Source organism: Symsagittifera roscoffensis, chromosome 5 (assembly GCF_963678635.1).
Source record: "Symsagittifera roscoffensis chromosome 5, txSymRosc1.1, whole genome shotgun sequence".
NCBI lineage: Eukaryota > Metazoa > Xenacoelomorpha > Acoela > Convolutidae > Symsagittifera > Symsagittifera roscoffensis.
The window spans coordinates 59,672,243-59,685,713 of NC_087066.1; the positions used below are offsets into that span (position 1 = coordinate 59,672,243).

A 13,471-nucleotide genomic window follows, 5' to 3' on the forward strand; every position below is an offset into this window, starting at 1 on the left:
TAATATTGGTGGTATTTTGCAAGTAACCATCATATCTGGGTTAATTTTGTTAGTAATCACTTCCTAAAATTCCATAAATTTATTAATAAACTCATAAGGGGTGGAAATGTTTTTTAGAACGGAGTTGATCCCATTCCGGAAAATAACGCTTTTAATTTTTATTCAGGATACCGATTTAGAAGTTTAACTTTCTCTTCAAGGGTGCTAATCCTGTATAAATGTACTAAAGTGTCATTAGGGACGGGTTCAAACTTTGTCCGAGATGTAATACTTGGTTCTATAAAAAGTTTTGTACATTCCTCTGGTACCGGGAAAGGGGTAGATCTCTCACGGTTCTCGAATCCATTGCTTTGAAGGTTGTTGCTTCGGGGCTGTTTTTGTCAGTGCTTGATCCAGCTCCTTTGCTTATTAGTGCGATAATTTTTTGGTAGTCTTCTTTCTGATTGTCCGAATAAATTGTCCGAATAAATCCGAATAAATTTTGGTAAATTGCTGATTTGTTTAATTTATCAAGCTCATCGAAGATGTATTTGTGACATAATATTTTTAACTTTTGGGTCTGCCTTTAAATTGTCCGAGAAGCTACTACAAGGCAAGTTTCGGTAGTAAGTCGGGGTTTAGTAATTGGGGATTGAAATTCACCAAGAAAATATAGAAAAGGTGCTGGAGAAGACACTGAAAAAGTTGGTGGAAAAAATTATTTGCTTTGTTTCTTCTTCTTAAAAAACCGTAAGTCACTAGCTCTTTGCTATCAAAAAAAGCAAGCACTGATTAACGAGTTACGACTTAGAAAAGTACTGTTTGTGATAAAATATACTGAATTATCCGGCTAAATTTGAAAACAAATTGTCAAAACTAGTTTAGTTTAACGATTAAAGCCCTTAGTATAATTGAAAGTTTGATGGTTTTGATCCCCAGAAGTGAGAGATATCATTTTAGTTTTATTCATTGTAGGTATGGCGCCTAAATAGTTGCATTCGAAATTTACTAGGATTAGAAATGTTGTTCATATACGAGTGTCGATAATGTTGAAGGGCGCAGATTGGGACGGGGTTTATACACAGGCTGGGACGGGGATGAAAAATCATTAGATATGTTGCCCTTGGAAGGTTAATAGAGTATTTAAAAACGAAAATAGGCAGACAACTACGTAAGAAAGGTTCGATTTGCTTCTAAAAAAATCATGATTTTTTGAAATTCGTTCTTTTTATCGAAGTTTCCACTTTAATTTGAAATAAAAATTTAAAGAATTACGAATGTTGAGAGATAATTTTGGGGTTTGTTGTTATTAAAACTTGAAAATGACTCGAAGTTTATTTGTAATTTTGTGTCTGCTGTTTCGTATTAAGTAAGAATAAAAGAATAAGTAATGAAAAAGAAGTAATTTAATTTCAATAAGCAAAAATTTTTGCTCTAAAATGTTTGTTTCTGCAGTTTTTCACTTCTGCAGTTACGCATAAGTTTCTGTATTAGTATGTTTTTTTTTTCTCCAGAGAGCTGACATTGAAGCTATAGTTTCGAACATTTTGGCTAAAACAACAAATTTAGCAAAGTAAAGTCATGTTAGGGTAACAATAAAATTCTAAGCCAAAATATGAAATTAGGAATATGGGAAAACTAACAAAAATCAGAGAATAAATTGGAAGGGACATTTTAAGTTTAGCATGAGTTTTTTGTATCAAATTGATAAATTGTTTTTACGAGAAATGTACAGACAGTTTTCATGCTTTTTGAGCATTCCTTAAATATTAGTTAGATTTTTAAAACTGAATATGCACTAAAAATTTGTTGCACTCAAAATTTTAACGTGATTGATCTGGATAATTGTGATTTTTTCCGAAAGCCATAGGCGACAACCCAAATTAAAATTATAGTCTCCCTATCGAAATTGAAGTTTTATTGCTTTTATTGAATTTTCTTCCTTTTTTTCAGTCTCTTTAGGTTTGAAAGTTTCTTCTTTTTTTCATGCTAGCTCTCCTTTTCATAATCTGAAACACTTAACAAGAGAAACATCTGTTTGTCCTTAAAATATCTGCAATTTCGTGTCTATCATTAAACCCAAACACCGTGAATTTTCAAAAAACATGCCAAATAAACTGAGCAGGTCTCCTCAGTTGAGACAAGAATAAGTGTGGCACGACGTGATAAGCAATAGAATTTCCAGCCACCGCATGAAAAAATATAGAGCCTGCACTATTGAAACATTGATTGAAATACTGAAGGAGCTGATTATCAACGCGTTTTTTAATTTTCAGCAAAGAGGTATACCTGACATCTGATCAGCTCGAAAATTTTTTTATTACCTATCACAAAGTTTTCGAAATCGACAAAAAAAACGAAAGCAGAACCAGAGCTGATAGAGGGTTACCAAGAACTTCATCAAGACAGCAACCTGGAACTGAAATCTCTGAGAATTGTATCCAATAAACATGAGAGCTTGCCGGCAGTTCTCGAGGAAACGGATGATGGCAAAGAGGAGGAGCAGGCCTCAACGGAGAGGGTGAGTTGATGTTGGATTTTTGTTTTACTTCGTGCCATCTTTGTTTTGTTTTGTTTTGCTTTGTTTTGCTTCGTGTCATGAGATTTAAACCTCGTGTTCTGCATAAAAATGCGGACAGTTTTGCTCTCAATTTCAATGCTGATTTTGATTTTAAAACAAAAACTAATTGAACATCTAGTTTGTGATTACGTCCTATTTATATTCAATTTATTAATTGCCACCAACGCGTATAATTTAAAAAAACAATTTGGGAAAGGACAAAATATTTAATTGTTTGAGTTTTTGGGTGCCCGAAAGTGGAATTTTTTTGACCAAACTGTCCATTCTATTCAAGTCACAATTTTGCAAGACAAAGCCAGGACAGAAGCAAAAGCGTTAAGCCAGGATTTATGGCCTTCGGTAGTAAGATACTTAACAGTCAGATGAAGAAGGAAATTTAGTGTAGTTAAAGTAACATATCAGAAGCTGGAAAAAATGCCTGAAAAGCAGAATTGACCAATAGGTCTGAAAAAGAGAGATCGCTGACATAGACCTATAATAAAGGATTTGGCAAATTTTGTCAAGGAGACCAAAACATCCGCACGGGGATAAATTTAATTTGACGAGCTTTCTCGCTGATATCGACATTTTTCTCTCAGATCACAAGCATATTAAAATTCCCGGAGCGTTTTATGATGAGAATGAGGCCAACGGCAAAAACTTACATTAAACGGGTACACAATCGGACAAGGGCTTAGAAAAGGCCAGAAAGTATCTCAAGGGCAACGGGCTAGTGACCACGCCTTTTTTCTGTGAAGTGAGGACAACAACCTATGAATCAAATATTGTGGGGTTTCTTGATCCGAGTTATTTCAGTGAAAAGAAAGCAATGACCGTCTCAATATTATTGAAAACTGAAAATTATATCAACAAAAATTTTTTGACAAAAAAAAGAGATGAAGTAAATGGAAATCTCTAAATTGATTAAGGAAATAGGAAAGCATTTAAGAGAAGGCCTGGCCGAATTACACAAAGTTCACGCACACACACACCAAACTTTTCACTTTCTCGTAGTTTTAATGATTACATAAACCAGAACCTAGCAAGGTCTTGACGGCTCCATCATTAAAAGAAACTCATTGGATGCAACAAGCATCGTAAAAAAAACTGATTTGGAGCCTGATAAGAAAACAATTTCCAGGGATGTTGAAACTGTATACACGATTATCTCAAACAAGTAAGCAATTGATACAGCGGATAGAAATTTATATTAGCAAGAAAAATACCGGCAATGGCTTGAAAGACTATGGAAAGATGCTAAATAAGACCGTGAGCCAGTTGTTTTTTGAGTGCAATGAATCTTGGTTTGTTAATTAAAGCAAACTCTTGGCTCAACGAGTATGAAACTGCACTGAAAATAAAAGTTGTTCAATTGACCACACCCATAAATAACTGTAGAGAAATGTGCTCTCAATGCAAAAAAAAACTACTAACAGGTCAAACTTATTAAAGTGTCAGGAATGCTTGATCTGGTATCAAGATAACTGAGATATACCAGACACCAATTACTAAAACGTAGCTATGGTCTGGTTTTGTAAAAATTGCATTTAAAAGGAAAAAATGAGGCAGAACAACCAGGCGTGAAACTTTTCCTCCGTTATGCAGATGATATAGTAAGGACAGTCAAAGGCGACCCTGATAAAATTCTCAAAGCAGCCAATAGAATTCATCCTTACTTACAGTTCACTATTGAAATACCAAATTCTTCGGGAAATCTTGCGTTCCTACGTTTGGAAATTATTATCGATAAGTACATGAGAGTGAGCTGCGGATAGATCAAAAACCAACAGATATAGATGCCATCCTATATTTTGAGATTTGGACCCCCTCCAGAGTAAAAAAAAAGGTATGCGAGATGGTGTGATGAACTTTGAGTAAATATTGATATCAATGATAGTTCATATTTGACAGCACTTGATAATATCTTATACGCTTTTTAAGGCAATCTTCAGAGCCTGGGACGGACCCGAGAACAGGATGACCAGTAATCTCTTCATTGTAAATATTATCAATTTCTATCTGTGTCAATAAAGGTGAACTTTGTTTTTATTGGAAATGTCACTACATGATATCCGAAGACCAGGCCATTCTGATTGAGATTTTCAATTTAGTCGCAGTTTAGACTTTATCACAAAATCAGTAAATCTTATGATGCTGCTTTGAAAAGGTCATATGATGCTGCTATTCAGCTAATCTGCTCAATTTATTGAAGTTTACCTGTTGAGTATTTGTTAATACAGGGTGCTTTCAATGGTTTTTCAAACTTTTATCAATGGTTATTCGGCTCAATGGGGGTGTCTGCTCAAAGATTGTCGGTCTTGTTTCCACTTCGTAAAGATAGTTCAGATGCTATTGTGATTTTCAAATTTCTTGCTTGCATGTTTGTCTAGAATTACTGTTTAATGAGAACAGGAATTTTAAAAGGGTTCTGGAATACGTTTTTGCTTTATTTGAGGAATATTTGACCAATGGTTTTGATTTCCTTTTGTGGAAAATTACCAAATCTGAGATTTTGATTTTAATGAACAGAATGATTTCAAAATCTCCCTGAGCGGTTAAACCCAGACTTTTTTACACGGAGTTATGGCCCTCGGTATAATCAGATTTTTGATTTTTTGGCCGTTTTTTGAATCTTTTCTAACTTTTCTTGATAACTAACTTTCCAAATCTAAGTTTGAGGGTTTAATGGAGATGACATGTAGTGGGGACTCACAATTTCTTCACACCACAAGTAAGAAAGCTTTTGTTAAGCTTTACAAGGTGACATGGATTATAGCAGTCTAAGAAGTCAAGTTCCTCGTTAGCCGTTCTGATTGATAATTTCGATAAATTATGCGTATTTTAAGGCAATTAAGTTTGTCGTTGTCGAATGTTGATATGGGAGTGCGTTTTCATTGCTGTCATTGATGAGTTAAATGCGGTTTGCTTTTTCTGGTTTTGGATGCTTCTCATTTAGCACAGTTGGGACAGTTCGTTTAGATATTTCGTGAGCCCTTCTTGTAGTGCTATCGTTCTCTCTGGGAAGTGGCTCAAACTCACATCTGTTCCACATGTCCTGTCTTTGATGTACATATCTAGATGTGGTGATGGAGCCATCGTTTCCATTTTTCGTACGTGCAAAAATCAGGTGAGGTAATATCATCAATGCAAGGAGAGCTGATTTTGCTCGCGTTTCGGGCTTAATGGCTATCGATCATAGGCTGTTGAGTTTTTTAATAAATTTGAAACGAGTCTTTATTCTACTATAAAAAATGGCTTTCCAGTGGACTACACTCTGGTTGATTTCTTGAAGTAAAGCGAAACTCGTACCAGGAAGTTAGCTTGACCAGAACCTGGCAAGTTTGTTTTCTTTGGCGTGCAAAGCTGTTTCAGGGGCTGGTCTGTTTTTTGGATGGAATAATATCCAAGACTGCTTTGCATTTGAAATTGTTTTAATGGTCTTTGCCGGAACCTAGAACACTACATCTGAATTGCACGAACACTCCCTATTTGTCGGTAGCACTAAAGGCGTCTACCTTATAGCTGGTTAGAGCATTGACAGCAATGCGGTTGACGCGGCATATGGGTCGAATTGCGGAGAGTTTGTGATTTTATGGTAAAATTTCCATATTTATTTCACATAAAATAAAGGTAAATGTATAATTACTAAAGCATGAAAATGAATTTCGTCTTGGTTGTAGATTTTACTGAATAGACACAGATTTGCTGAAACTCGGGTTAATCCACGAAAGTACCAATTAAAAAGAATATATATTGCGAAATTTAACTGCGACCTTCGCCCAATTACTACATAGTGACGGAGCGTAGAAAAAGCACCTATTGAGGACTGGCAGGCGTCAGTTACCTTAATTCTACTCGTTTTTCACCGTCTAGACCTAGCCAGTAAATTTTGGGGTTTGCTCAGGTATAGGTAAAAAATTACCATTTTTAGGCCATCAGTCGAGCGACTTTTGATCAGCTTTCTTTTACATGCAAAAACAACCACATAACTGGGTCTCGGATCCCCAGACTACGTGATTACTATTTAGAACACGGCTAAAAACCCATTATTTACTATGTTTTAGTGAGAATTATATACTAAATCCATTGGGGATGGGTTGATTTTTCCTCTTTTTAGCTACTCATACTCCAAAATACAATATAAGATTGGAGTAAATTCAGCTGTTCAGGGAATCACAGTAGCTAAAAAGCACATATTACAGTCTACTGAGTCTCTGGGCACCGGGCCTCCAATTCCACTCTCCTCCTGAGATAACGCTCTTATTTCCTCAATCTCGTGGCACGGGAACGTACGGATCCGCTCCGGCTGTCCAACAGAAGCCTCTTTTCTTCCTATCTGCTTCAGTTAAGTGGCTCATCGTGCGTGATCGTCACGATAAGAGACTCCGTTTTTTCTCTTGTCTTTCTCGACTTGTTCGTTCGAGGTTCTCGTTCAAGGTGTTTTCTTCCCGTTCTCTGGTCAAAATGGCCGCTTTCTACATTTCCGGGAAACAATCTGTCGACAATCGAAATTTTAAAATTTAAAAACTCCACAACATTTTGACCCTCCTTTTCATCACGAATACGTCTTAACGTCATTAACGTCCCATTTGTTCTCGTTGGAGGGTTCGAATGTGCCAATCCGGCAGAATAGACTTTATTGAATAGGCACAGATTCGCTGAAACTCCGGTTAGGCCACGAAAGTACCAAATCAAAAGAATATATATTGTTGAATTTAACTGCGACAGTTTCTTAATATAAATAGTGATAGTCTATGGAATGTTTTTAAGGTTGAATTTCTAAGTTATCAGATCAAACCAGAACTTGTGGTCGGCTATCAATTTTTGAAAATATGAAGTCGACTATCAAAGATTTCACATCGACTATCAAAGATTTAATGTAGATTTTCGGCTAATATAATTAGTAGTAGTAGTAGTAGTAGTAGTAGTAGTAGTAGTAGTAGTAGTAGTAGTAGTAGTAGTAATATTAGTAGTAGAGGCTTCTAGGGCTCATGGCCCAAGGGTGTGAACCTCTTAGTTTTCAGCTGACATGAGTTTTTGATATGGGTTGCACGATCCACGGGAGCACAGTACACGTCAGGTGCATGTGTCTAGTTGATTGTAGCTGTTTTTGAAGTAGTTGAAGTAGCGTTCTGTCAGCTATTGCTTTATCGGGTTGTCGCGGAATTGATATTGGAGTATGTTGAAGAGTTTAGGGCTCTCATCGGGTACTGCAGTTGTGAGCCATGTTTCAGATCAGCATAGGATATCGTAGTCGTTTGTAGGGACTGCATTTGCAAATGTGATTCGTTTACTGATATCTAGCAGACTCCTGTCATTGAAACTCAGAATGCAGAGCGAACTTTTCGAATGTAGTCATTGTTCTGGTTCTGAGGGCACATTTGCCCAGTTGTCCAGATTTTTTTCTCCAGTTTCGTTTTTGTTTCGCTGAAGTTTGAGGTTTCTAACTCGTAGACGTTTTTGTCGTATTTGTTCTCAATCATTTTTCTCCGTTGTTTCAGCGCTTTGTTTTCAATCTTTTGATCATCGCGGGATAGTTCCTTGCTCATGTATACTTGTTTTAGGTAGGTTATCAGCTTATGCAGCAATAGCAGTATTAGCCGACGGTGATGTTTGCTTGTGGTTTTAACGATAAGCGTTCTATCCTTATGCTTATTGCCACCATAGTTCCCTAGCCGTCTTACGTCTTCGATCGGGTAGTCGATGTATAGGAAATCCAAAATGTCTTGACTTCCTTTAGGTCATGTTCGTACCGTTGTCTCGACGATTTGGCCTTTGACTCCTTGATGCCTCTCACCCGTAGTGCATCATAGTTGTCTTTTTTCTTTAGAGTTCTGGATTCTGTTGTCCTCGTTGTTTCAATGGCCACAACATTGCTGGCTGTTCGAGACGCCATCTCGGTTGTCAGGGAAGTTATCTGGTCCCTTATGCCATCAAAAATTCCGATGTTAGTTGTCATGGGGTGAAGCTGATTTTTGACTTCTTCAACGCTTTCCACTATTGGCTTTATGCGGAGGTTTTCTCTAGTGGAGGCAAAATACGATCCCTTTGGATGAGGCAAACACAATTGTTACATATCAGTAGAAGGTTTTGGCTGACCTCGCATAGAATGTTATGGGCTTTGTGCATGTTTTACAGCAGTAATTCCGCTTGGTGGGCGTTATTATGGAAAGGGCAACATACCTCGGTGCTCCTGCACTTCCTAGGAAACCTAATACCTCTGATGTACTAAGAGTGTCGAAGTTTACTTTTAGCTATTGATTTAACTCTCCCGCGCTTCCTATGAAACCTATTTCCTATAGATGCATTGGGATTGTTGAAGCCAAAATTTTCGTGAGAAAGAAGTTGAAGTTGAAATTACCCGCGCTACTTAGGAAACTGAGTTCCTTTAGATACACTAGGTATATAACTCCGTTTGTGGTTAGAATCCTTAGCGTGTGGTCTGGCTGGCTTTCCCGCGCTTCCTAAGAAACTCAATTCCTATGGATGCACTGGGCTGGTTAGAACATAAATTATTCGACTGGGATAGAATGTTTACTGATGGGACACTTACTTATCTTGGGAGTCCAAGAACCTTACGCTTCCTGAGTCTCTCTTTTTGTCTTTTATTTAATTACTGCCTGCTTTTGTCGTTGTCGGTCTGATCACTTTTGATTCTTGTATCCTTATTTTTCTTGTAACTCAGTCTCTTCTTTTTGCTTTTCTTCAATCCAGTAAGGTCTGCTCTGTTTCGTATTATTGAATTGACAACTCGTTTTTCAATAGCAATATCCGGGTGATTTTTTGCTATTTCGTGTTTTAAGTAGATATTTTTGCGTTTTCTGGAAGATATCAGATCTTTAATGACGTCAATGACCAGAATTACACAGGATTTTAGCTCTTCGGAGATAGCCAAAGAACCTTCTCTGCGGGTGTAGACGATGACTTTTATCTAGTTGTTTATTTTTAGGGTTCTGAGGGAGTTCTTCGACTAGCTGGGAGGGAGTGAGTGGGTGGAACTTTCTTGTCTCGGTGTTGAAGTTACTTCGTGGTTTGTAAACGAGTTGTTTATTGTGCCATGCCAGATGAATAAGATTGTTCGTCGTTGGAGCACACCTCGTCTCTTTACCAGGTTCTGTACTATCTTCAAGGATTCTTCGAATATGGGTTCAATGGAAGCCCTGAGATGGTTGTAGATTGATTTGCAAAACGTTGATCTTCTCTTCGCTCCAGTGATGACTTCTGAAATAGTCATCGGAAACTATTTAATAATTTAGTTTGAAACTATTTTGTCTGGATGATGGGCCCTTTCTTTTTTTCTGCGTGACATTTTTTTTAAATATGTACATGTCAAACTGTTTATTTCAATTTTAAGTGTAAATTTCAAAAAATAATTAGTAACAAATCTTCAAAAACTGTCAGCTTTCGAGAAGAATATTGAACTATGCAATTATCAGCTGTTGCTCTCGATAAATTTTTAACGAACTTCAAGCTTTCTTCCCAAGGCCACCCGCCAGGAATTCTACAGCAGTGTTCTGGTTGCTATTCTCTGGTGTGACTTCGCTAATCGGTTCTCATGTAAAACCTTATTCAACTACTTTTTATGGCTTCCAAGCTGACAGCATGACACCATCGGGACGTTTTCTATCTTTTCTCGAAAGTCTCAACGGTTTCAAGCTTGATGGTAGGCAGGCCGTCAGTAGCAACTGCTTGTTGAGATCATTGCAGTTTTTGTTTCACTTATGGATTGAATTAAACGTATCAGTGAACAGATACATGAGCACGTTAAGAGCACGTGCAAAAATACAAAATAATGATTCAAATGCGATAGATTGTAGGTATAAAAAATTGATATAGCGCATTTATGTAAGTGTTCAAATATCACCAGTAGCTCTTAAATGCATTATTTCAGTCATTGTTTTTGATAAATTGTCTGCGATAAAAGGACAGGTCCAGTAGAGGTGCTGAGGAGATTCTATTTGTTTTCCACAGAATTTACAAATGCAAAATGTCTCCGTAGAGTTTCCGTAGCAGTTTCCGCTTGTACAAATTTTGTGATCGAGGCAATTTCTGATAAACAGAGCAATATATCTTCTTCTTGGCTGTTTTGATTTCTGTATTTCCATAAAGTCGTCTTCGTACAGATGATGGATGAGTTTGGAGTTTGAAGTGAATTTTGAGATCCCAGCCCACTTTTTCCAAAAATAGGCAATAACTTTCACAAAAAAATCAGTTGAACTGGATGTTGTCCTCAATCTATATGAACATAAAGGTAAAACAACAGCATTCAGCAGTCACCACGCCGACAAAAACAATTTTTTCTGAAAATTTACCTTTGCGGCAAGAATATTGACAGAATTAATACCCTTTCTGTGTAGTTTTGAGATATGCACGTTGTCTTTCATGAATGCTGATATTGTCACACCTAAGTATTCAAACGAATTGACGGATGTAAAGATTAAGTATAAAGTTAAGATTAATGCTCAAAACGTCGTGAAAATTTGTGCTTAAGCCGTTGTGTTTCAGTTTTTCTAGTAATTGGTTCCTGACTACTAGGTCAAACGCCTTGCTGAAATCAAGATAGCAAAGATGAACTTGCTTATCTGTCTTGAACCTTGCTGCCACCTCCATTTTGTGGTTTTGGTGTATCTTCTTGTTTTCAACACTCAACTCAACAATCTGCCTTGTAAAACTGATGTGAAAAGTTTAAAAATACTGTTGCCGAGTGCAAGTTCTCTGTAATTGTCTGGATTTTTCTCGTCCCCTTTGTTTTTGTAGAGAGGTTTTAATAATGAAATTATCCAAAATTTCGGGATAACTACTTGAGAAAAATTACTACTAAACTGTTGAAGCACTAGTGGCAAAAGGACAAAGAGGTTGGATTTGACGCGGTTGATAGAGATACCATCTGACCCTGGAGCTTTGTTTGGTTTGATTTTATCAGCAACGTGAGTCAGTTCTTCTTCGGTTATTTCAGCGTCAAGTTTATCATCAATCGAAGTTTGTTGCGTTAAGTCGATCACTATGCCAGTTTTTGAGTTTTTCACGTACAAAAAATTTTGAAAAAGGGTTTTCCAAGCGTCGTCCTGTACGTTTGGCGTGACAACTTTTGTGCGTTTCGACTGCAAAATATTCCTAAATTGTGATCTGTCGGTCTCAGCAGTCTCAATAATTGAATTTTCTCTGTGAAGATCGTAGAGACGACGTTTGTTTCTACATATCTTTTTGAACAGCTGTTTATCAGTCGAAATAATTTGATTGCAGCCGGTTCTGAGAGCAGACTTCAGTTTGCCATTTTGTTGATAGCAATCTTTGTCGAACCAAGGTTTCGATATATTTTTTCTCTCTTCAATAGCAGAATAGTTGCAGGCTGATATGAACACGGTTGAGAGATCGTCAATACTAAAATCGTCGGGTTCTTTGGAACATATGTCATCTTGCACGTAAGTTGTGAGTAAAACAATGTCTGTTTTGCAGATTCTGTCTGATTATTTGTCAAGAATTTTAACGTCATCAAATCTAGTCTCAAGTCGAACTACTGAATGTTTCGAGGGTAACTTTTCGATGATTTTCAAAGTACTCTGATTGAAATTGAAGTTAACGAAGTTAGGATTGATGGGGTTTTGACCATTGTGGCATTTGTAAGTTGGCGCGTAGTGAGAATTCGGTACCCGTAATCGAAGTGAGATAAATTATGAAGTAAATCTTGTCCTCTTTGAGAGTTATTGTCTAGTCTACAGTTGAAATCACCACGCAGAATAATCTTGCGATTTTTTCAAGCTGTGATTACAGGTAGCAGTTCCGTGAAAATATCTGTAACATCTGTGTCAGGCTTGAAGTAAACTGCGTCAAGAACGCAGACAGAGAGTTCAATTGCTAAGCACATTAGCAGTTTCTCTTAGAGGTAGATGTTTTTCATTGACATTTTTGTTGATTCCAATCAGCAGTCTACCAGTCGGTCTGCCTCATGTCAATTTCTTCGCTTTCAGGCAATAAGTAAAATGGGAGTCCAGGTGAATATCTGCTGTCACAAAGGTTTTGGTGGGCAAAATAAAATCGGTATTGTACATATAACTGTCTAGAAAATGGATGTTGTTTTTTTTTTGCTCCTTCAATGTTTCGAAGTAGCAATATTGACTGCACAATTAGTCAATTCTGTCTGGAATTGTCTTTTTCAATAATTCTACAAGAGCGTATGATAAACTCTCTGCCTGGGTTGTCACGTCTGCTTTCTCGAAGTGTTTTTCGTAGTTTGTATTCCTCTTCTTGTTGTAGTTTTGTCAAGTCCGGTTTCAAATCAACATTTTCATAGATCTCAATTTGTTGTAGTTTTTTTGCGTTTTTCAAGACCGGTTGTTTGACTTCAGCCAAAACCAGTTCGATCTTCAATTATTGAGCTCCTTTGTCGTTTTTCTTCCCAATTCTCTTTGTTCGTATATTTTCTACTTTCGGAATTTTCAAGTCCTCTGGTAGTTTCTTCGCAAATAGAACATCGTTTTCGTCGGTATCTGGTGTTGTTCCAAAAACTACGACGTTTTTCGCTCGATACTGTTGTTGTGTGTTTTCAGAATGTATTTTTTTGACTATCTCTGCATACGGCTTTCAACTGCTGTTATTGGTTTGTTTTAATTTTTGCGTTGATCCATCAATTGAGTTGTAATTCTCGCAGTACAAAATCCACAACAGAACGGTTCTTTCAGTAGCTTTTGCTTACGTCCTAGCTTCTTCAGGATAAGAATAGTTGTCCATACGGGGCAGTTTTCAGACGTGCACTGTACTTCCAGTTCGACATAACCTTCTTTGGAGTCTTGAAATTCTTCATCGCCCGGCAGGTTGACAGATTGTTGTTTCCGTATTGATATTGCCATTGTTAGATACTCATCTCACGTCTCAAACTATTTAATAAGTTTATCACAACAATTAGGCTAAACCTGCTGTCACTTGAAACCTGCT

At 37.1% G+C, this 13,471-nt stretch overlaps 2 protein-coding genes across 3 annotated transcripts in view; one reads left to right on the plus strand and one right to left on the minus strand.

The window, feature by feature from the left end:
• LOC134845891 (autophagy protein 5-like) overlaps window positions 1–13,443 on the minus strand; it is an 84,556-nt gene extending 71,113 nt beyond the window's left edge. The window contains exon 1 of the mRNA XM_063863013.1: window positions 13,414–13,443. The gene's annotated coding sequence lies outside the window, so the exon portion shown is untranslated. The remainder of the gene's footprint in view (window positions 1–13,413) is intronic.
• The window catches only part of LOC134845494 (guanine nucleotide-binding protein subunit beta-1-like), a 492,858-nt gene that overhangs the window by 314,670 nt on the left and 164,717 nt on the right, over window positions 1–13,471 (plus strand). The gene's annotated exons all lie outside the window — the stretch shown is intronic.